This window comes from Phocoena sinus, chromosome 17 (genome assembly GCF_008692025.1).
Source record: "Phocoena sinus isolate mPhoSin1 chromosome 17, mPhoSin1.pri, whole genome shotgun sequence".
NCBI lineage: Eukaryota > Metazoa > Chordata > Mammalia > Artiodactyla > Phocoenidae > Phocoena > Phocoena sinus.
The window spans coordinates 19,206,343-19,230,075 of NC_045779.1; positions in this window are offsets into that span (position 1 = coordinate 19,206,343).

Below are 23,733 nucleotides of genomic sequence, written 5' to 3' on the forward strand. Positions count from 1 at the left end.
AATCCAGTTTAATTTCTGTGAAGGATGGTAAGGTCTGATTTTTGTTTTTATGAATCTAGTTTCATCATTTATCAACATGTATGTGTTCAGTTGTTCCAGTGACATTTGTTGAAAAGACTATGTTTGCTGCATTGTTTCGCCTTTGCTCTTTTGTCAAAAATCAGTTGACTATATTTATATTGGTCTATTCCTGGGCTTGTTATTCTGTTCCATTGATCCACTGGTTTATTCTTTCTTGATTACTGTAACTTTACGTTAAGTTTCCAAGTCAGATTGTGTGAGTCCTTGACTTTGTTCTCCAACATTACGTTGGCTATTCTGGGTTTTTTGCCTCTCCATCCACACTTTAGAATCAGGCTGTCAATATCCACAAAGAAAGTTGCTGAGACTTTCATTGGGATTGCACCAAATCTATCGATCAAGTTGGGAAGGACTGACATCTTGACAATACTGAGTCTTTCTGTCCATGAACATGGAATATCTCCCCATTTATTTAGTTCTTCTTTGATTTCATTCATCAGAGATTTATAGTGTTTGTCATGTAGATCTTGTACATATTTGTTGCATCATGTTTTTAATTTGCATGTGCTTGATGGCTAATGGTATTGATCACTTTTACATGTGTTTATTAGCCATTTGGATATCCTCTTTGTGAAATGCCTGAAAAAGGGTTTTGCCTACTTTTTTCTGTTAGGTCATCTATTTTTTATTGAGTTGTAGAAGTTTGTTATATATTGTTTATTTTTCCTATATAAATATATATATAGCGAATGTTTTCACCCTCTCTGCCTTTTAAACTATCTTCATGAAATATTTTGATAAACAGGAGATCTTAATTTCTATGAGGTACAAATAATTAGTGTTATCTTAAGCTAATGCTTTTTGTTTTCTCTTTAAGAAAACTTTACTATATTAGTCATCAAGATATTCACATACATTATCTTCTACAACCTTTATTGTATTATAGTTCAGATTTAGTTCTGCACTCCATCTGGAATCAATTTTGGTGTATTGAGGACATAAGGATTCAGATTCCTTAGCATAACTTTTTCTTCCACTGCAATGCAATGTCACCTAAGTAGATGGCTGTATACATGACTCTTTTTCTGGACTCTTTATTGCATGCCGTTGGTCAGTTTTTCTATTCCCGTGTCAATATTATAAAGTATTAATTATTGTGATTTTTTGATAGGTGTTGATATCTGGTAATGTTAATACTCTGACTTTCTTCTTATCCAAGATCACCTTGCCTTATCTTGGCCTTTTTGCATTTTCATATGAATTTTAAAATAAACTTCTCAGTATGTATAAAAATGATGCTATGACTTTAATTGGAATTGCATTGAATCTATACATAATTTGAGGAAGAAATGATATATTTACAATCCTTAATAAATTCCTCTTTATTTAGCTCTTCTTCAGTTTTTCTCAGTAATATTTTGTAATTTTATGTACAAGGATTTTGCACAAGTTTCATTAGATATATATTAAGAGTTTGATGTGCTTGATATTAAAATTAATGCTTTCTTTTAACATTTTAATTTTCTAATTGTTTTTATCTAGCAGCCATATTAAATTTACTTATTGATTCTGTCATTTTACAAATGCTTTTGGATTTTTTTTGTGTGCATATTCATGACATTTGCAAACAGTGTCCATTTATTCCTCTGCAAACCTTATAATTTTCATTTCTTTTTATATTATTGCACAGGCTAGTGCATCTGGTACAAAATTGAATAGAACTGATGGTATCAGGCTTCATTATCTTGTTCCCAGTCTTAATAGGAAGTTTTTGATATGTTTTTTTTTTGCGGTACGCATGGCCTCTCCCCCTGCGGAGCACAGGCTCCGGACGCGCAGGCTCAGCGGCCATGGCTCACGGACCCAGCCTCTCCGCGGCACGTGGGATCTTCCCGGACCGGGGCATGAACCCGTGTCCCCTGCATCGGCAGGCGGACTCTCAACCACTGCGCTACCAGGGAAGCAATGATATGTTTTTATTTAATGTAATTTTTGCTATGGACTTTTGTATTATAGATATCCTTTAGCAGATTAAGAAGATTCTCCTCTATTCCTATTTTGCTAAAAGTTTTTACCATAAAAGAATATTGAATTTTATTAAAAGCTTTTTCTACATCTATTGAGATAATTATGCCATATTCCTCTATATTCTATCAAGGATATGAATTAGATTGATTGCTTTCTGAATATTAAACTTCTCTTACAGACCTAAAATCAACCTTATTTAATGTTGTTATATTATCTGTCTTTTGATATGATTTGCTCACATTTCATTTAGGAATTTTCTACTATGTTCCTGAAAGAAGTTTGTAATTTTTTTTTTTCTTATAATATCCTTTTAAAATTTTAGAGTAAAGGCTATGCTGACCCCATAAAGTTAGCTGGGGACTGACTGTTCCTTGTTTTTCTCGTCTCTGAAAATGTTGTGCAGAATTTTTATTTCTTTCTAAATGTGTGCAAGAATTCAATAGTGAAGCCATCTGGGCTAAGTTTTTTTTTTTTTAATGAAAGTTTTAATAACATATTCAGTTGTTTTAGTAGTTAATGGATAATCTGAATTTCTTTCCTTTTTTCTGTCAGCTTTGGTATATTTTATTATTATTTTCCACCTGGGAAGTGTTTTTCCATTTCATTCAAATTAAAGAAAAATAACTAGGACCATATTTTATTATACAAAGCAAAAAATTTTATGCATTTTATCAATTACATCAAATATATTAAATGCTATGTAATATTGATAGGATATTTTAGCAATAGGTAAACCTTAATGCTATTTTGAGCAAATGTTTTTATTTCCCAGTGAGATTTTAGGTTAATTAAAATAAGAATATGTTTTTGATAAATATGATTTGTAACCCATGTCCTCCACATTTCAATAACTGTGAAATCTACATAGTTCCAATAAAACCCAGTATTTTTGTTTGCAATTAGATGGTCTTAAGAGTTCTTTTCTATTTCCTTGATCATACATCTTCTTTATGTTAAAGTGCTTGCTACTGTGAAAGACTTGTTAACAATTAGAAGTTGAATTACAAAATTCATGGCTTTATTGTCTCAATATCTCATAAAATATACTGTTCTTTATCTATTGCCTATATCTTAGCTGCTGTCTAGAATTTCTGATAGTTTTAATTACATGTTCATTTATTTTTTCTCAAACATTTAGATATTTAAAAAGATTATAACTTCAGTCTAGTTTTTTAAGAGAATTAATACAGATTCCAGTTCCTCCAGAAATACCACCCTAGGTTGTAAAATCCCCTCAGCACTATTTACCTTTCTCTCCTTAGAAATGGGTCCAGAGTAGAGCAAACCACAGGTAAACTCACAGGGTTTCAGTAGTGATGGTGACATGAGGTGAGGAATAGTAAGGGCAACGTTCAGGATCTAGGTCAAGAATATTAGTTAGGGCTCCACCAATTCAAATTTAGGCTAACTTGTATGAAGTCCAGAGGCAAGGACTACACAGGCTGTCTTTATTAGGAGTTGGGTTATACAAGCTCTGGGACAGCTCCCATTCTTTGTGGCTATCCAGGCAAGTCATCTCACCTATTTAGTGTGGCTGGGTAGACCAAGGAAAGCACTGACAACTGGGTGCTTTTCATGGCTAATCCTGGCCTTGACTCACTCTGTGACCTCTCTTGGTGTGTTTCCTCAGCTGGAAAGTGGAGATAATAATAATGACCTATTTAACAAGGGGTGTTGTGTGGATTAACAGGTAATAACATGTTTCACAAGACAAGGCAGCATTGAGCTTGCAAATACTAATAGAAACTTTCTCCATACTACAAAGTAAATTAGTGCTTCTCTTGAAGAAAACCCAATATGCCAAAACATGAACATATAAAGCAGTTGAAATAAGGTGAATTTTTACTTGACAGAAATAACTTCATTTTCTAAAAGAACACTCCACAGTTTTCCTTTTGATACTTGGTTCACCTTTGTGCACTTAGAAGCTTTTATAAACTTCATCTATACATATTCTATTATTTTAGTAGGTAGGACTCAGAATACATTTTTGGTATGCTTGGGTATGATTTTTTTCCCAAAAATCCAGCTATGAATAAATATCATACAGCTTGTCACCTGTATATAATCTCAAGGTGTCTTTAAAGTCAACGTGGCTTATATAAGCCTTTTTGTTGTTTTGGTTGCTTCATCATGAAGGGTTTTTATATTACTTGGGGAAATTGTGTTAAACTTAATGGATTTGAATTTATGCATAGCTTTCTACAGCTCTATAGTATATTGCGTCAGGTAATTTACTTCTAATAGTTTAGCACTGATTGTTCACTGAATGTTCACAACTCCCATTTTACAGTTGCAGAAACAGACTCAGAGAGACTAAGGAATTTGCCCTACATCACATAGTTCACAAGTAACACAACCCCTGATTTGAGCCCAAACTGTGACTAGAGAGCTGAGGTACGTAGTGACTACATGAAATTCTTCCATTGTGCTTAACTTGCACTGTGCTTGATACCATATCACAGCTCTTCTATCTAGCCAATAATACTATGTACTATTCAGATATTGACTTTGGCATACACAGAACTTATTTAGGTACTGACATGATCATGCCAATAGTAAAGTAACATTTGAGACAACTGGAGATGATAGTAAGAAGTTATTATTAATTTTTGTAGGTGATATAAGCATAGTGGTTATGTTAAAATATATTTATTATTTATAACTACATTCTGAAGTATTTATAATAGGTGAAAGCATTAGTCATTTGGGATATACTTTAAAATGCTTCAGAAAAATGAAATGGGGTGACAGGTTAATTAAAATTAGTAAATACTGATTATTGTGGATATTATATAAAAGCTACATGAGAGTTCATTGTGTTATTTTTCTAATTTTGTGAATGTTTGAAAAGTTTTATGATAAAAGTTTAAAAGAATATTTATCAGTTCAAGGTACAAAACCATCTCAAGTAATCACTGTTAAAAATGATGTGCTCATCTTTAAGAAGTTTGTGGCGTAGAGCTTTGCTTTCTACAATGAACTCATATCATAGAAACACTGCATAAGTTTCGTTAGATTAAAAAATTATTACTCTTCTTAGAGAAGAGTTAACACCTATTCTTCTCAAACTATTCCAACAAATTGAAGAAAAAGAAGTGCTTCCAAACTCATTTTAAGAGACCAGCATCACCTTGATAACCAAACCAGACACAGACACCACAAAACAAGAAAATAACAGGTTAATATCACTGAACATAGATGCAAAATTTCTCAACAAAATATTAGCAAAATGAATTCAATAATACATTAAAAGACCATGATCAAGTGAGATTTATCTGAGGGATGCAAGGATGGTTCAATATCCACAATTCAATCAACGTGATGCTCCATATTAACAAGGAAAGAAATAAAAATTATATGATCATCTCAATAAATGCAGAAAAGTCTTTTGACAAAATTCAACATCTGTTTACAATAAAAGCTCTCAGTAGTGTGGATATGGAGAGAACATACTTCGACATAATAAAGGCCATATTTGACAAACCCACAGCTAACATCATATTCAACAGTTAGAATCTGAAAGCATTTCCTTGAGTCAGGAACAGGACAAGGATGCTTACTCTAACTACTTTTATTCAACATAGTATTGAAAGTCCTAGCCCCAGCAATCAGACAAGAAAAAAAAAATGAAAGGAGTCCAAATTGGAAAGTAAAAAGTAAAACTGTCGGGCTTCCCTGGTTGCGCAGTGGTTGGGGGTCCGCCTGCCGATGCGGGGGATGCGGGTTCGTGCCCTGGTCTGGGAAGATCCCACATGCTCTTCCCACATGCAGCGGAGTGGCTGGGCCCGTGACCCATGGCCACTGAGCATGTGCGTCCAGAGCCTGTGCTCCGCAGCGGGAGAGGCCATGGCAGTGAGAGGCCCGTGTACTGCAAAAAAAAAAAAAAAAAAAGTAAAACTGTCACTGTTTGCAGATGACATGATAGTATATATAGAAAATCCTAAAGACACCAACATAAAACTATTAGAACTAATAAATTAATTCAGTAAAGTTGCAGGAGAATTAAATAAACAGAAATATGTTGTGTGTCTATACACTAGTACTGAACTATCCGAAAGATAAATTAAGAAAACAATTCCATTTACAATTGCATCAAAAAGAATAAAATACCCAGGAATAAATCTAACCAAAGAGGTAAAAGACCTGCACTCAAAAAATTATAAGACATTGAAGTAAGAAATTGAAGACAACACAAACAATTGGAAGGAGATGCCATGTTCATGGATTGGAATAATCAGAATTGTTAAAGTGACCATATTACTCAAGGTAATCTACAGATTCAATGTAATCCCTATAAAAATGCCAGTGGTATTTTTCACATAACTGGAACAAATTATTCTAAAACTTGTATGGAAACACAAAAGACCCCAAATAGCCAAAACAATCTTGAGAAAGAAGAACAAAGCTGGAGGCACAATACTCCCTGATTTCAAACTATACTACAAAGCTACAGTAATCAAAACAGTATGGTACTTGTGCAAAAACAGACTCATAGATCAATGGAACACAATAGAGGGCTCAGTAATAAACCCATATCTATATGGTAAATTAACCTATGATATAGGAGGCAAAAGTATACAATGGGGAAAAGACAGCCTCTTCAATAAAAGGTGTTGGGAAAACTGGACAGCCGCATGCAAAAGAATTAAACTAGACTACTTTCTCACACCATATACAAAAATACACTCAAATTGGATTAAAGATGTAAATGTAGATCTGAAACCATAAAACTCCTAGAGGAAAACTGAGGCAGTACACTATTTGACATTGATCTTAGCAATATTTTGGGGGATCTGTCTCCTCAGGCAAGGGAAACAAAAGAAAAAAATAAACAAGTGGGACTAGATCAAACTCAGAAGCTTTTGCACAGTGAAGGAAACTGTCAACAAAATGAAAAGGCAGCCTACTAAATGGGAGAAGATATTTGCAAATGATATATCTGTTTAGGCACTAATATCCAAAATCTAAAAAGAATGCAAACAACTCAACATCGAAAAAACAAAAAACCTGATTAAAAAATTGGCAGAGTAACTGAATAGACATTTATCCAAACAAGACATATAGATGGCCAACAGACACATGAAAAGATGCACAAGATCACTAATCTCTGGGCAAATACAAAGCAGAACCACAATGAGATACCACTTCACACCTGTCAGAATGGCTGTCATCAAAAAGACAACAAATAACAAGTTTTGGCAAGGTTACGAGGGAAAGGGAATGCACACACAGTGGAGTATTACTCAGCCATAAAAAAGAATGACATCTTGGCATTTGTTACAAAATAGATGGATCTGGAGGGTATTATGATAAGTGACATAAGTCAGGGCAAGACAAATAATGTATGATTTCACTTATATGTGAAATCTAAAACACAAAACAGTACAAAAACAGACTCATAGATACAGAACAGATAGTTGCCAGAGGGAAGAGGGGTTAGGGCGGGGGTGAAATATTAAAGGGGATTAAGAGGCACAAACCTCCAGTTATAAAATAAGCCATGGGGATATAATATACAGCATTAGGAATGTGGTCAATAATATTGTAATAACTTTGTATGGGGACAGATGGTTACTAGATTTATAGTAGTAATCATTTCATAATGTATGCAAATATCAAATCACTGTATAGTATACCTGAATCTAACAAAAAATCAAATAATAAATAAAATTTTTAAAAATTAAAATTACTACCATAAGAATTAGATAGGAGTATATCATTGATTTCAGAAAGGGTAGGTTTTGATGAGAACCAGGAAAAAGAAGGGGGAGGTTCATCAAGGGATCTGTCAAGAGAAGACATCTGAGTGTAACAGCAGGCAGAGGCACCATGACATTATCAGTCTCTGGTCATATCTGAATGGACAAAAGGAAGCATGGAAGGTGGAAAAAAAGCAATAAATGTTTATTTCACCATAATTTTGTTCATGGCATATGTCTGGTGATTTTGGGTACAGTAAAGAAAGATAACTATGTCTTAAATTTATTATTAACTCAGGTTTGTGTAAAAATAGCCCCCAAACATGTTATAGTAATGAATTACTAGGTAGACAAATTTAAAGAAAATTGTAATAGAGCATCCTAAGAGAATGGAGAAGAATGAGATACCTATAGATAATACCTATATGGGGAGAAGTAGAAAATAGTAAATCTTGTCTCTGTCATAGTAACTGACATTTCTACCTTCAAATAGTGTTTACTTTGATTAATCTGACTTTTAAAAAGTCGCAAAATTGATTACTATGATTTATGTTCATCAATGCTTTGCACAATTTCAGGCATATGGAAACTCAGTAAATATATGTTGAATGAATAAACGAATGAATGAATATGTGAATTAGGCTATAAATTACATAAACACATATGTGCCACAAATGTTAACTGGTCATTCTAGAGACCAAAATATAACCTGGATTTTATATTCAGTAAAATATTATTAATTTTAAATGTGTCATGAGAGAAATGAGTTAATTCATGAAAATTTTTAAGCTAACTCTGAATAGGATAAGTGGAACCTACTGCTTTCCATGGATATGTGGTTCTCTTTCAGATAAATTTATTTTTATTTTCTCCCAAGTGTATTTTCAAGTTGAACTGTAGAGATTCTTTTCTATTTTAGATGAAAAATTTGCTGAGGCAAGAAAAAAAATTAGACTATTGTTTTCCCTCATTTCAAAACCTTTTCCTGACAGTCCAAACAGAAGAAAATCAATTAATAAATCCTTATTCCAGTCACAATACATACATGTCTTAGACTTTTGGGAGACATTAAACATTAGAGCCTCTGTTAATTATAATGAACATTTATTTCTCTAGTAATAAGTGAGTTAAAAATGCATTGTTGGGTCATTTTAATGAGCAAGAAAAAGTACTACTTAGTGAAATCCATACAGTTCCTCCAGAAGTCTTTTTCTCCCCCAATTAGTGATTAAAATTAAAATGTAAAATAAAATATAAAAAATATAACTAAACAAATTAGACATATGAGAAAAATTTAAAAGATAGAATATAATTTTGACATAGTGAGAGTAGTCTTAGAATTTTTAATGTGGTGTATTTTATTTTTACTTCATAACTTTACTAATTATTTATGTACCTTTTTTAGAAGATGATGGAATATATCAAACTCTGTTTAAAGCTACTCTTATCTCATACAGTGGATGTCATAAAAACAGCATATTATTTTTTATTTTCATATGTATGAGTAATGCATTTTTAAGTAATAAATGTAATCAAAGGGCAGAAATCTGTGGTTCCAAGATCTAAGATTTAATTCATTTTATAGAAGGAGACTGAAAGTAAATTAAATATTCACATCCATATTATTATAGATAAATACGTGGATTAATTGGGAAGATTTTATTTTTCATTTGTAACTCAGGAAGAAATTTAGAAGGTTTAAAAGAAATAAGCTTTGAAGCTATTGCTCAATACACAGTCCAAGAGTTTTTCACAAATAATAGTTAAATTTATAATATAAGAATAAATACATGGATGTTGAGAAATATTCCATAATTTGATTTTGCAAATTAAAGAAACATAGTTGAAATTAAAGGGAAAAGAAAAATATCTATCTGTGGCTACTGTTTGGTTCTCCCACTTTGGAACATAAAGCCCCGCACTAAATTAGCCTCTTCTGTTATTAGCTTTTTTTGGTGTTGTCCCTTTGTTTAGCTTCCTCAAATGAAAACACAAATCAGTAAAGGCCTCATTCCAGAAGGGCTCCTGAGAATAAACAAACATTAAAGAACAAAAATTGATTTCTCAGAAAGCATGAAGTTACTTTTAAAAGTCTATTTTGTCTTTATCAATATATATATAATTGATGATTATAGAATCATAGAATTTCCAGGATTGAAAGGAACCCGAAATATCTTTTGATAGAAAGGTACATGATGTGTATCTATGGAACATTTCTTTGGATCTTGCTCCCATAATCCTTCACTAGTGCATTATATAATTTAATGTTTACAGGTTTTTAAAAGAAAGGATAATATTTGTGGAAGAAGAGACGGTTACTAGAATATTTCTTTTACCTTACAATTCCCTTTAGTACATATTGTCCCAGGGGTCCTTCAACAGATATTAGCATTTCCCTGGCAGCAGCTAACAAAATTTTCAGAATAGTTTCTAGGAAAACATAATTAGACTCAAATATCCTAATTTTAATGTAATTAAAAACTCAACAAAAATAGTTTTAACTAAATCTCAGTTGTTACCTACTGTTTATTAATCTACTTCTGGTGTTTTCTAGGACTAAATGGCCGATTTTCCTTTGTTTAGAGTCATTATTGAGTGGAGATCAATTATATCTTCTTTGTACAGCAAAGCAGCATGAAAGACTGAAGTTTGAAAGCTTGACTTTTTGCACTGACTTTCCCTGCTTAGGCATGAGCACTTTGACTAAAACATTGTAGGTATATTTCCAGAGGATAAAATTTAACTTCCTCTAAAGATAGGCTTCCAGTTTCTTCAGTCTTGATTTGTGAGAAAGATTGGAAGAGATAAAAAAAAAAAAAAAAGCCCCTCTCCCCAAATACAAAATCTTTGCAGTGGAATGCACCCCAAAGTGTTAAATGTTGCTAATGAGGTGACAATACTGTGAAACTTTTCTGTTTCTCAAACATCTTTTACTTTTGCATGTGAATGCTTACAGTCATTCATTAACCATATGAGCTATCTTTTTGTTTTTGCTTCTTGAAAATTTTAAACACATCTAAAGAAAACTGGTAGTTTTTCCACAGATGCATTGAAAGCTATTGGAGGGAGGTTATTATGACAGTGAAGTGATATTATTGTTTAGACATGTACAAACCAGAGTCAAAGATGAAATATTAGAACAAAAGATTCTCCTAGCTCTTATCACTTAGCAAATTGCAAGAGTTTTGGAGTTTCTGTGCCAGGAACTGGGGACAGAGACCAATATATACATTATCTATAATCTCACAGGGTCTTTGCCTAGTAAGTACTATACAAGTCTTTGTTAATTAAGCAATAAATAAATATAGACTCTTTAATGGGTATTGGAATTGCAGTGTAAGATTAAATATTTTCAATTTGTAACTGCTTATTTTTACAAATCAGTGTTTTCGCCCATATTTCTAATGATTAAATGATTTAGAGAATCTGTGTTTTTCAAATGACATTGCTGTAAAATTGGGTCTAATGTACGGGCAAAAGTGCAGTTATTTTACATTTGGACCGAGTAAACATGTCACTTATTCTTATATGTATAGCATTAAAATTACACCGTCTAAAAAAGATGAGCTTCATAAAATTTCTCTTCTTATGTTGGTAAATATGCAATAACACATTCTCTTTAACTTTTCATTCATCAGGCTATAGAAATTCTCAAATGTTAAGTGTACTGTACTGAAACATACATAAACTGAGAAACAGTGTGCATAATCCTAGCATTCAAAACTTGCTTTGTCAAACGTTTTTGACCTTGAACTGTACAACATGGAGCTTTGAAAATTTTCAAGTATAAAATACCACTTTTGATAGTGTAGAGCTGTAATCTTAGTATTACAAAATCCTATCTGATTATCTTGGTATGAATTGTAATTTTAAGTTTAGTTTTGTGATTCTTTTACTTAGTTTATACTTAAACTTTAAAATAACTGGATGTGTTTGAATATTCAGAGGTACATTATTATCTGTGCTTCTTTAAAAATGTTGGAGTGATTTCTTTTTTCCCTCAGAATCTGACCTGTCAATCACTCAACAGACCTTTTTTTCCTGTTCTTCTGTGCCAAAATCCACTACTTCTAGGTTTTTTGGCTCTTGGTTAGTCTTCAAAAGCTGAAATCCTACACTGAATAAACTGTCAATATTTGTTTTATAAGTCTCCTACCTTTATAGCAGAATGGTGGATCATGTGGTGGAGAAGTGAAATCTCAAGAGTGCTAACTAAATATTAAGAGCTCAAACCTATGTAAGATGCATTTTTCTAAATGGCACACTTCAGTTGGCCTCGAACTCCTTTAAGTTTCCAGGTGCAATACTTCTGAACCTCTTTGTTTATTCAAATATCCAGGAAGTACTGATCTATGACAGACCCATCAGCAAAGTTTTAGCTACAATGTGAGTTCTGAATGGGCTATACAAAAAAACATCAGCCACAACCCTGTATCTCATTCAGCCCAGAAGTTCATGTTGCTTTTGTTCTGCAGCTCTCTGGAGAATGTTATCCATGTAAAGCCAAAGTATGAAAATGAGCCTATTTTAATGGGCTTCAGTAGTTGATTTGGGGTTAGTTTCCCTTACTTCATCATTTCTAAAAGGTACATGTTGAAACACCATGAAATTGAATGAATGTGTTGCTCAATTTTGGTTAAAAGAGGTGGCTTACTTTAGGGAAGTGGGCCCCAACTGGATCGTGGTTAGAGGATATAAAAGTACATTAACAGCAGACTTGCCTGGGAAGTGAAACCTTAACTTTTCAGCAAGTGTGTATGTGTGTGTGTGTGTGTGTGTGTGTGTGTGTGTGTGTGTGTGTGTGTGTGTGTGTTTGCATGTCTAAATCTTTGTTTTTTTGCCAGATTAAAGCTGTTAATTTGCTACTGACTCAAATCATAATCTGGTTAAGGTATGTACATTTAAACTTCAGGCAAACTGGTGCTTTAAATTATCTTAAGTACCTTATATTTTTGTAGAGATAATGAGGATCTTGAGCATAGTGATGGTTTCATAAAGAATTTATATCCCTATAGTGAAATAATAAACATGAGTTAGTCCTTATCAGATGAATAGATAACAAAGTTTGGTGATATATCTTCTGGTATTTACTTAAATTTTAAGATGTCAACATAAAAATCAGATTTTCCATTATATTTTACTCATGCTGTTATCTATTCTTTAGAAAACCCTCTCACTCTCATTTTATATTGTTTACATATTCTATACATATACAACATGTAGTATATTTTATAGATATAAATTTATATATTTTTTTAAAAATATAGGTAACTTGCCTAAAATTGTGTGAATGTCACTCTGCTGACAAAATGGGACGAACACTCAGGAGCGGGAAAATTTGGTTCCTAATCTCAGTTTTGCTTCAAAACAGTTGTTGACCTAGAGCATTTCATACATCAGGAGAACCATCACCATGACCCTCTTTGTTCAGGTTCACTCTCTGTCTGAACTGCCTTTCACATTTGACATCACACAAGAAAATTCTACCCATCTTTTGTCTTTCAGAACCTATTCCTCCTTTGATGCTTTTTCCAACTACTGGCACAAACTGATCTCTCTCTTTTACAAATTGATAGAATCATAATATGTTAATATTAGAAATGTCTTACAAAATAACATAAGCCAACTTCCCAGTTAAAGCAGTTATCCATCCAACCACTTCCACAACAGATAATCAGATTCCGCTTGAATACTGGCATTGACAAGGAGTTTAGAAAATTAGGAGAAATCCCATTTTAATCTCTCAAAAGCCCAGCTATTAAGAACTTCACACTCAGGTTGCCCAAATTCCGTAGCAGAGCTAAAAAGAAAGTCAGTACACTGCATAAGTGGAAACATGCAAATATTCAAGCCAAATATATTTTTCTTTACCTTAACAAAACCACTTAATTTTCCCCAGAGAATGTCTACCTCTAGACCTCAAATATACCCTTTGTCTGAAAATGCAGAATATATCTGGCTGGAAACCAGATAGTATCTTTGCACTGTAAGAGGCATTTCCTCTCCTTCATAATGGGAACAGTGAAGGAAGAGGGCATTACCTTATGTGTGTGTGCGTGTACACACACACACACACACACACACGCCCTTAAACAAAGTTTCCTGCCTTTATCTTTGCAAAGCCAGTCCAAGTTGTGAGGAAGGATGTGGGAATTAACTTATTCACTCTACTCTTATAAAATGTATGTTTACAAAATCATTTCTTGAGAAATAATAAAAAAGATGAAAAATAAATCCTAATTGATAACAGACCTTCCCAATGATAAGGAATGCCCCCAACATCTTTTATTAGATAAATCAAGCTCACCAAGTCGCCCATGTTTTAGAATAGCTTACGTTTTATTTTCAGAATCCAACAGAAATATTGGTAAAGCCAAATTGCTGCTTGTTCCCAGTTCTTGATCAGATGGACACAGTGGCATAAAATAGAAACTGTTTACTTGAATAGATGAAAAGAAACATATATAATATATATATATCCATATTCATAACAGCCATTGTGCCATTGTGAAAAATGCTCCTTCAAATCTAATGATTTTTTTGAATAATCAAGTACTCTGTTCTATTAAAAACTCAAAATGTACTTTAAAATTTTGACTGAGAAATTTTTGTCAAATATTAGTAATTTTAATTAGGTTTTGTCTTCCCAAACCTTTATAGAAATGTTCCTGGCTCTGCCAGTTTGTGCTGGTAAATTTGGAGACACTTTTTCCAGAATAAAATCTGTCTTTGATTTTTATGACTAAGCATTTCCCCAGGATTTGAAAAAGGACTCCAGTCATACAACAAAATTACTTTGCAAGGAAAAATGAACAGATTGGCAAATTAAGTTATTACACAAACCTGTAATGCTGAGAAAACAGTTGTATTTTATTACCCATCTTATCTCATTATCTTATTAGAAAGATTTGCCTCTGTGATATAAAAACAAAAATAGGAAGGTATGTCTAAAAACTGTAGGGATCAGTAAAAATACAGTTTATCTTTGAGAAATTTTATTTTTAAAAAAATAATACAGGATGAAAAACAATTTGTAGTCATCTAGCACAATAAAAAAAAATTTAATGCCTTGCATCCCAGAATTTATATCTCTAGAAAAACTCTCAGATATATATATAAAAATGTTTATTGAAACATGACTGGTAAAAACAAAATAATAGTTAAAAATTAAAAGTCCATCAAGAGGGGATAGATAAAATATGTTATATGATGGGATATAGCATATCTGTTAAAATGAATGAACTAAAATTAATCTACCAGAAATAAATCTCAAAGTATAATGATAAAAGAATTACAAAATGATAAGATGATGCAGAAATGTATGGTACTGTTTATGTGTTGATATATTTGCAACAAAACACAAAAGTACTACATACTCTTCAAAAATACATATACATGTATATGTAAAGTATTAAGAAATATTAAAAATATGTATACTAAGTTTATGATAATATTTATCTCAAGAGATAAATGACTAGATATGGAGGGAGAGACTTCAAATTTGTCTATAATATATAATATATAAATGATTAGATAAAAACAGATAAAGCAAGTATCAACAAATTATAACCATTCTAAATTCTGGTTGGTGGGTAAATGGTTATGCATTCTACTTTCTGTGAATATTTCTTCATTTTGGAATTTTTTAACAATAACCACAAGGAAACCCAGGGAATACATTTAGTAAAATGATAGTTATTTAAGTAAAGATAATCATCCCTTTTGTTGATTATTTGATGTATATAATATTAAGCAGCCTTTTATTTACCAACATTTGAAGAGGTATTTTAAACTATTTTTCTACCCTGTATATATTCAGGATCACAGGAGTTTCAAGCCTTTATCCAAGACGTCTAGATATGAATTCATTTATGAGGGTACTGAGTTTAGTGGTGAAGCCAGAGGTAGATCCCAAGATTATCTGAAATGTTGACTGAAATAAGACAATATCATCAGCCTTCACTTTATACAAATACACTATTCTATATCTAGATCCAACTTACTGCTTGAGGAAAACTCGTGTTATTTTTCAGAAATCACCAAAAAGAGCTATTACTGTTTTGAAATGCCTAGAACACTTAACCTTTTTTTTTTTTTTTTTTAGTCTGTAAATTGAGATTTGGAGTTTTCCCCAAACTTTGGTTTGAAATTGATTGAAATTTAACACACATAAAGTGTTTCCTTTCTGTGTTTCCCAGGCCCACATGGAGCTTTTAGGCATTGTTACAAATGTAGTGCTTCCCTATTCCCCAGCTCCTAGAGCACATTCCTTGTGTTAAAAGGTGATTTCCACTACCTACCTCCATCATGGAAGATAAAGAGGCTGTCTCCTTTGGCGAGGATGATAGCACATGTCTAAAGCTCCATCCACCAATAAGACATTTTTGCCAGGGACTTTGAATATTGAATATGTAACTCCAAGCAGGGTCAATGAAGGGGTAAGATCATTGCAGAAGCTTTGGTGGTACCAAGGACATTTTTGGTAGCAGCAAAATTCTCAGTAAAGCCTGCAGCTGCAGCAAAAATTGCCTGCATAATGCCAGTAACAGCAACTCTTTGGATGGTCCTGTTTATGAACCAAGTACTTTGGCTACAATTCTGTGAGCTAACTGAATAACTTTTCTGCTAAAATGACCCAGAGTTGCTATCTGTTGTTTGCAACCACAAAGTCTGATCTATTAAATATTCAAGGTGAATGAAACCCCAAAAACAGTAGAAAATAGATGTTTTTAAAATTATGGCTATTTCTGTACATTTTGGAAAAAAATGTAGAGAAAAGTAAAAATGTCACTTTGAAATAGAATCTTGGGTACATAGTGTATCTTTGTTTAAACAAACAGGAATTATTACTGGTATCAACATGTTTTTAATTCAACACACAAATATGAATTCACTTATCACCAAGAATGCAGCTACATTTAAAAAAAATTTTCCCATCCCTCTGTGCTAAATAGCCTTCAAGTTTTCCATGCTAGATCCATGATATGAGAGGGATGTGAAGGGGAAAGCATTGAGCTGATCTCTGTGTCACTTGGATGTTATTGCTAGAATTGGAAACCCATAAATAGCAAAGTGCCTTAAAAATAAAAAATTAGAAAAATACATATTCATTTCTCAATATCAGAGGAATTGGTAATTTATTATTTGATAACTAAAAATATAGTAGTTCCTGGAAGAACTAAACATATTCTTGTCCTTAGAGTTCATAGCTAACATGTATAAGTCTCTAAATTTTTCAGTCTTAATTTCATTTGGACTAAATCATTTCTAATCTCAGAGAAAGGGCAAATCATAGGCTGATATTCCAATTTTTGTGGTGTTGTTGCTGTTATGGATTGAACTGTATCTCCCTAAAATTCTTATGTTGAAACCCTAACCCCCAGTACTTCAGAATGTGACTGTATTTAGAGATAGGGCCTTTAAAGAGGTGATCAAGTTAAAATGAGGATCTTAGTGTAGATGCCAATTCAATTCGACTGATGTCCTTGTAAGAGGAAATTTGGACACTCGAAAGATACACCAGGGATGAATTCACACAGAGGAAAGACCATGTGAGGACACAGCAACAAAGCAGCTATCTGCAAGCCATAGAGAGAGTCCTCAGGATGAGACAATCCTGCCAAAAAGTTGATCTGGGACTTCTAACCTCCAGAATTGTGAGAGAATACATTTCTGTTGTTTAAACCACCCAGTCTGTAGTATTTTGTTATGGCAGCCCAAGCAAACAATTACATCAGATTTTCAGTGACTAATAAATAAAATGCTGGAATAAATAGTATCCAGATTGCTCTTTATGTCTGCTATAGAATAGAGATTCCAAACTTGCAAATATATCGAGAAAGCAATTAAATAAATGTAATATGATAAAATGTTAGGTTATGGTTTTTTTGTCTTTGCATTTATGTATGTTTATCACAATTTCTTTCTAGTTTTTGATTCTTGGATATGTCAGTGTATGGTGGCCAATTCTCCTTTTGAGGAAAGGGCAGGCTTCTATTTAGGGAATGAAGTCCTTTCTACTTTTAAATATTAATATGTCAGTTATTTTGTGACATTATGTTGGTTTTGATTGTATACTTTTTTTTTCTTTCATTGGTGTTCATTTCTTTTACTTAATAAAATAATAAGTCTATAACCCTCTGTCAGGATTGGTAAGAGAAATTTAACCACCTAGGAAACGAGAACTAAATTAATTCTCTACAGAGGTTGGCTGTGTAGAAAACAAACAATAGTAAAACTTAGTAGATTCATTAGGGGAATAAAAAAGAGACACATAGTTCCCTACTCCTTAGCCCACTTACCAGGAACAAAAATGAGAAAAAATATATTGGAGGTAAAATGATAGTCAAATACTTCTCAAGGAGGAAGAAAATGGTTTAAGGTAGAATTTATCAGACCACTCTTAATTTCTAGCTCATTAAATTTTTGCACTCTGACTTAGAATTATTTAATTTTCAATTAAATTATGATAGATGGTATGTATTAAGTCAACTTGTTCAGTGTCCCATATATAACAGACATTCAATAAATGTTTGAGTCATTTCCTCCTTCCTTTGTGTAAATATCCAGGAAACATAAAATGCAAATCCTTTAGTAAAAAAGAAAAGAAAAAGGTTTTTAAAATTATCTTTAAGTAAAATTATCATGAACATGGTTATTTGAAGTGTTTGGACATATTAAGCAACAAAGAGCAATATGCAGAAAAGGGTAGATGAGAGATTTCGTGGATTACATTTATGTGCAGAAAAGGCTATTTGAAAATGTATATGAATACTTTGAATTTCATATGCAAAGAAATACTGGCTTTGAAGGATTTGAAAAAGGAAGTAATGTGGGCAAAGCAATACATTTGAGAGATGATTTTGGCAGCAATGTCTGGCCACGTGTTACAGAAACACAAAAATGTGGAGGAGAGTTGAGACTACATATGTGGAAGCTGTGGAGGTGAGATGAAATCAACCAGATGTGTACGATGCCACTGTAGAAACAGAAAAGGATGTTATGAAGGAAGAAACACTGACAGAATTTTTTCAGTTTGGGGCTAAATAATAATACCAAATGGCTGATTTTAGGATGTGGAGTCTTAAAAATAATACTAAGTGGTTGATTTTAGGATGTGGAGTCTTAAAAAAAATCTTAGGGACAGAAGAATAAAGCACTAGAGCGCAGAAAGATACAAATACCAACATTTGGTACCATAACGGAAATATTTTGAGTACAGTAGGTAATTTATTTATGTTGTAGAAAATTTAAAAATTAAAAATGAGAAAAAATATTATTTATTTTTCTAGGCAAGATTGTTAATTTTTTGGCATGTATACTTCACACCATCCATATAATTTTATATATAATCTATAACATTTTGTGATATGTGTTTTAATTATCCATATATTTTGCATATTTGCCACAGCGCTAAATATCCTACAACATATTTATCACACATTATTCTGCTAAACCTTGCCCCAAGAAATACTGATAAATTATTTATAAAAATAAGGTTCCAGGGTCAGATTAAATTTAGAAACATTCTATGCAGTATCTCTTGCATTCGTCTATATGGTGAAACACAGTGGCTGTTAGAGTATTAACATAGCTGAGAATTAGTGACACCTAAATTTATATAATTTTACAGATTCAAAATATTTTTTCATAGAATTCATTCCAGGGACTAGTATTTCTTAATACAAGTTTGGGAAATATTATTTTATTTTAATGTTTATATTTTATTACAATCTGTAGATATAGTATATTTAGTCATTTTGCTATTATTGGACTTTGTTTCATTTTTTATTTACATAGAGTTAAGATGAGTTATCCTTATAAATTTTAGCATTTATTTCATTATATTCTTATGGCACTCTTCTTTTGGTGGCCTTGTTAGTGTATACAGCTAAATATGGCTTTAAAGGTATGTTTTATATCATCGTTCAGAAAGTATATACTAATTTATCTTCCCATTAGCATTGTTTGTATATCTGCAAATTTGTCAATTATAAACTGATTTTGAAAAATAGAGCACTTGTCTAAGCTGTATTTATGGGATAGCTGTTGATGTTTTTATTTTAAACGTTTTGCTTTAATGTTAATTTTTAATCATTTTTTGTGTTAATAAAAATTGGAGAAGATATTGTCACACTCAGTATTAAAGCTGGAAGAGATTCCCTCAAAGTCACATAGTAAGCAACAGAACTGGTTCTAGAACACAAGTCTCCTTAGTCCCTGTCGTGTTCTCTAAACCACACTCCCTCAAAAAAGAAATTCCCTGTCATAGACTCATATCCAGCCAATAACAGGGAAAGTGCCAAGTCCTAGTTACTAAACCAGTGTAGTCAAGAAATACGGGTTTTGTTTCCCACTCTGCCATTCCCCAATTGTATGAACTTCAACACTCAGCTTATTGAGAATTTAGATTTCTTTTGTATAAAATGGAGTGGGTCCCTTATAGTGCAAACATTGTATAATAGCAAATGTGAATAAAAATATTATACCACCTTAGATGTGAATTTATTTAAATTGTTTATAACTGATCATTCCTTGTAATTTTGAGTAGCCTCCCTTTCTTTTTTACATGTTGAAATTAAGTATTTTCTCATTCTATTTACTGTAAATAATGTTTGCCATTTTATTGCCAGCTGTTATTAGTTGGCATCTTCTACTAAACAAAATCAAGAATGAAAGAAAAAATAGAAAAATAAATTTTGAAGAAATGTAGATAATTATTAGTGGGAAAGGAACTAGTGCAGTTCTGAGAAAATAAATATTTACGAGCTACTTTAACTCATTATTACTTAATTTTTTTTCAAAATTTTTATTTACAGAAAAGTTGCATGAATAGTACATAGAATTCCTGGACACCTTTCACCTAGAATCCCCCAAAGTTAGTATGTTATGATATTTACTTTTTCATTTTTTCTAGGTAGAATGTAGAAATTTTTCCCTCAACCATTCAAAAGTAAGTTGCAGACATGATGTCCCTTTACCATAAACACTTTAGTATTTATTTCCCAAGAATGTAACCATGGTGCAGTTTTCAAAAAAGCAAATTAATATTGATACAAGGCTGTATTGTGATTTCACTAATGTCTCTATTAATGACCTCTGAGCAAAAGAAAAGCCAAAATCATGTGTTATGTTCAGTTGTCACATAACTTTAGTTTCCTCTAATTTGGAAGAATTTATTAATTTTTTTTGCATTTTTTTACAGCATTGACAGCTTTGAAGAATAGAAGATAGTTACTTTTTTACAATATTCCTCAATTTTAGCTTGTCTAGTGTTTTCTCATGATTACATTGAGAATATGCACTTCGAGTAGAAATACCCTAGAAGCGATGCTGAGTTCTCAGTATATTATACCTGAGGGCACTTGCTGTTGGTTTGTTTCATTACTGGCAATATTAATTTGATCATTTGGTTAAGGTGGTTCCCGTCAAATTTCGCCCCTTTAAAGTTACTGTTTTACATTTTGAGATATTAAGTATTCTGCGGGAAGATATGCCGAAATATTGTAAATATTTTGTTATCTTGATGGACTAATTATCAGCATCCATTGATGATTGTTGACTGACAAAATCATTGTAATGGTGGCTTGCAAATGGTGATTTCAAATATTATTCTTGTATATGTTTTGTTAGCATGTTACTGAAAAGAAATAATTTTCCCTAGTTATATTTTCATTTATTTATATCAGTATGAATTATAGAATCCTATTTTATTGAATATAATCTCTTACTGTAATTATTTATTTTGATATTCATGTTGTAATGCTAGTAAGAGCTCCTTCAAGTTGAGTCTGGGCCCTTTTGACAATTCCTCCATTATTCTTTATTCATTTCTTTACAGTTTGGCTCAGAATTATTCCAGGATTGTTATGTACTTTCCCCACCCAGTTCTGGAATCAGCCATTTTTTTCTAAGTATTCCTGATTCCTTTAAGAGCAAAGTGGTATTTAGAAACCAAAAAGTAGGTATTCAGTGTGCTTATTGCTATTGGGGAGCCATTGCTTCTATACGTTCTTAGAGTACAGAAAGAGTTATCACATTGATATGACCAAGCCCAATCCAAATCTACAGGCCTCATTCTGTCTTCTTAATTTCCATCTTTGTTTCTCCCTTCTCTGAGTGAGAAACCTATCCCCCATTTCCATAAAGTTTTTATGTGTTCCATCCTAGAAAGTATAGAGCATGATTTTAGAACTGCTTATTCATGCTTTTATCATAAAAGAAGCCTTTAACTTGGATTTAAATTTATTGTGAGTACTTTTAGAAGGTATTTTTCCTTTTCTCTTTAGCTTGAAGGCATGTAGTCTAACAACTGTGTTGAGAGGAACTCAGTTTTGATCTCAACCATCCTCCTTCGAGTTGTAACATTATTCATTTGAATACAGGTAAGTTAATATGTTTCTGTTTGTATTCTATTTTAGAGGTTTGTGGATTTTATTTATTTTTTTCTGAGTATATGAAACTTTAACATGACTATGAAAGATGTTTACAGAAAGATATATTCAGAGAATATACCAATAGAATATTTCTACCCACTCTTTGAAACTAACCAATCTCATTAGTATCTAGTTTATCCTTTCTTGTTTCTTTGTGCTTAAACAAGTAATTACATACATATATTTATTTTCTTCTGTTTTTTTACACCAGATACTCTTCTGTACTTATCCTTTTTCACATAACGATATATATTCTGAAAATTACTCCATACGAATTCTTCCTCATTCATTTTTATACTTTTACAGCATTCTATCAGATGTGCTGATATTATGTAGATATAGAGATACCAGAGGTTATTCAATTATTCCTCTGTGTATGGACATTATATTGTGTCCAATATTTTGTGATAATTATGTTGCAGTGATTATCCTTGAGCATGTTGTGTATTTTAGTGTTGCTGGAGATGTATCTTTAGATAAACTCTTAAAATTGGGATTACTGAATTAATAAGTCAACATCTATGTATTTTTTGGTGAGTTTTGCCAAATTCTCCTTCACAAGGTTTGTATAAATTTGTGTTCCCATAAACAATATATGAGAGTCTGTTTCTCCAGTCCCACCAATAGAGGTGCTGTTTTACAGTTTAATATTTTCCAATTTGGTAGGTGAAAATACTATCTCAGTTATATTTTAAATTGCTTTCTTCTAATTATGTATGATGTTGAACATACTTTTGTATGTTTAAGGATAACATTTTCATTTTTTGTTTGAGAATGATCTGTTTGTATATTTTGTCCATTATACTTTTAGGCTTTTGTAATTTTTCTCTCAATTTTTAAGAGTTCTTTATATATTAGAAAGATTTAACCCTGTTTGTATGATATGTTGCAAATATCATCTTTCACTTTGTCAGTTGTATTTTTATTTCATTTATGGTAACTTTGTTGTGCCAATTAAAAGTTGTATAGCCAATTAACCATTCTTTTATTGCCCTAGATTTTTAGTCATAATTAGAAAGCCTTTTCCTACACCCAAGATAAAGAAGGATCCACCAATATTTTATTTTGCACTAGTTAAATCTTCACTTTATATTAATCAGTGCCACCTTATTCTTGCTAAAGTTTTTTTTTCTCATTTTAACTATTAACTGTTTGATATTTAAGTATATCATCAATGTTTTTCACCTTTTTTTAGTACAGTTGAATTTTAGTTGATTTGCCATTGACAATAGTTGTGTGATCATTTTTGAGAGATAAGTGTCTACTATTAAAATTAATAATTTCTCATTATAGAATACCAAAATTTTAAAAATTTAAGAGCAGTTTATAGATATAAATAGCACTAAGTTAATAAGTTCATGCTGACTTAAATGATGTGAGCTTGTTTAATTGAAAATGGTAATAAATGAAACCAGAGGAATACCAGGCATTAAGTTATTTAAGACCTTGTAAGATATTCTACTTAATTTGGACTTATTCCTAATAGAAGAAAAGAGTGTTTATAGACTTTTAATTACTGAAGTGTCAGATACCATGGCTGTAATGTG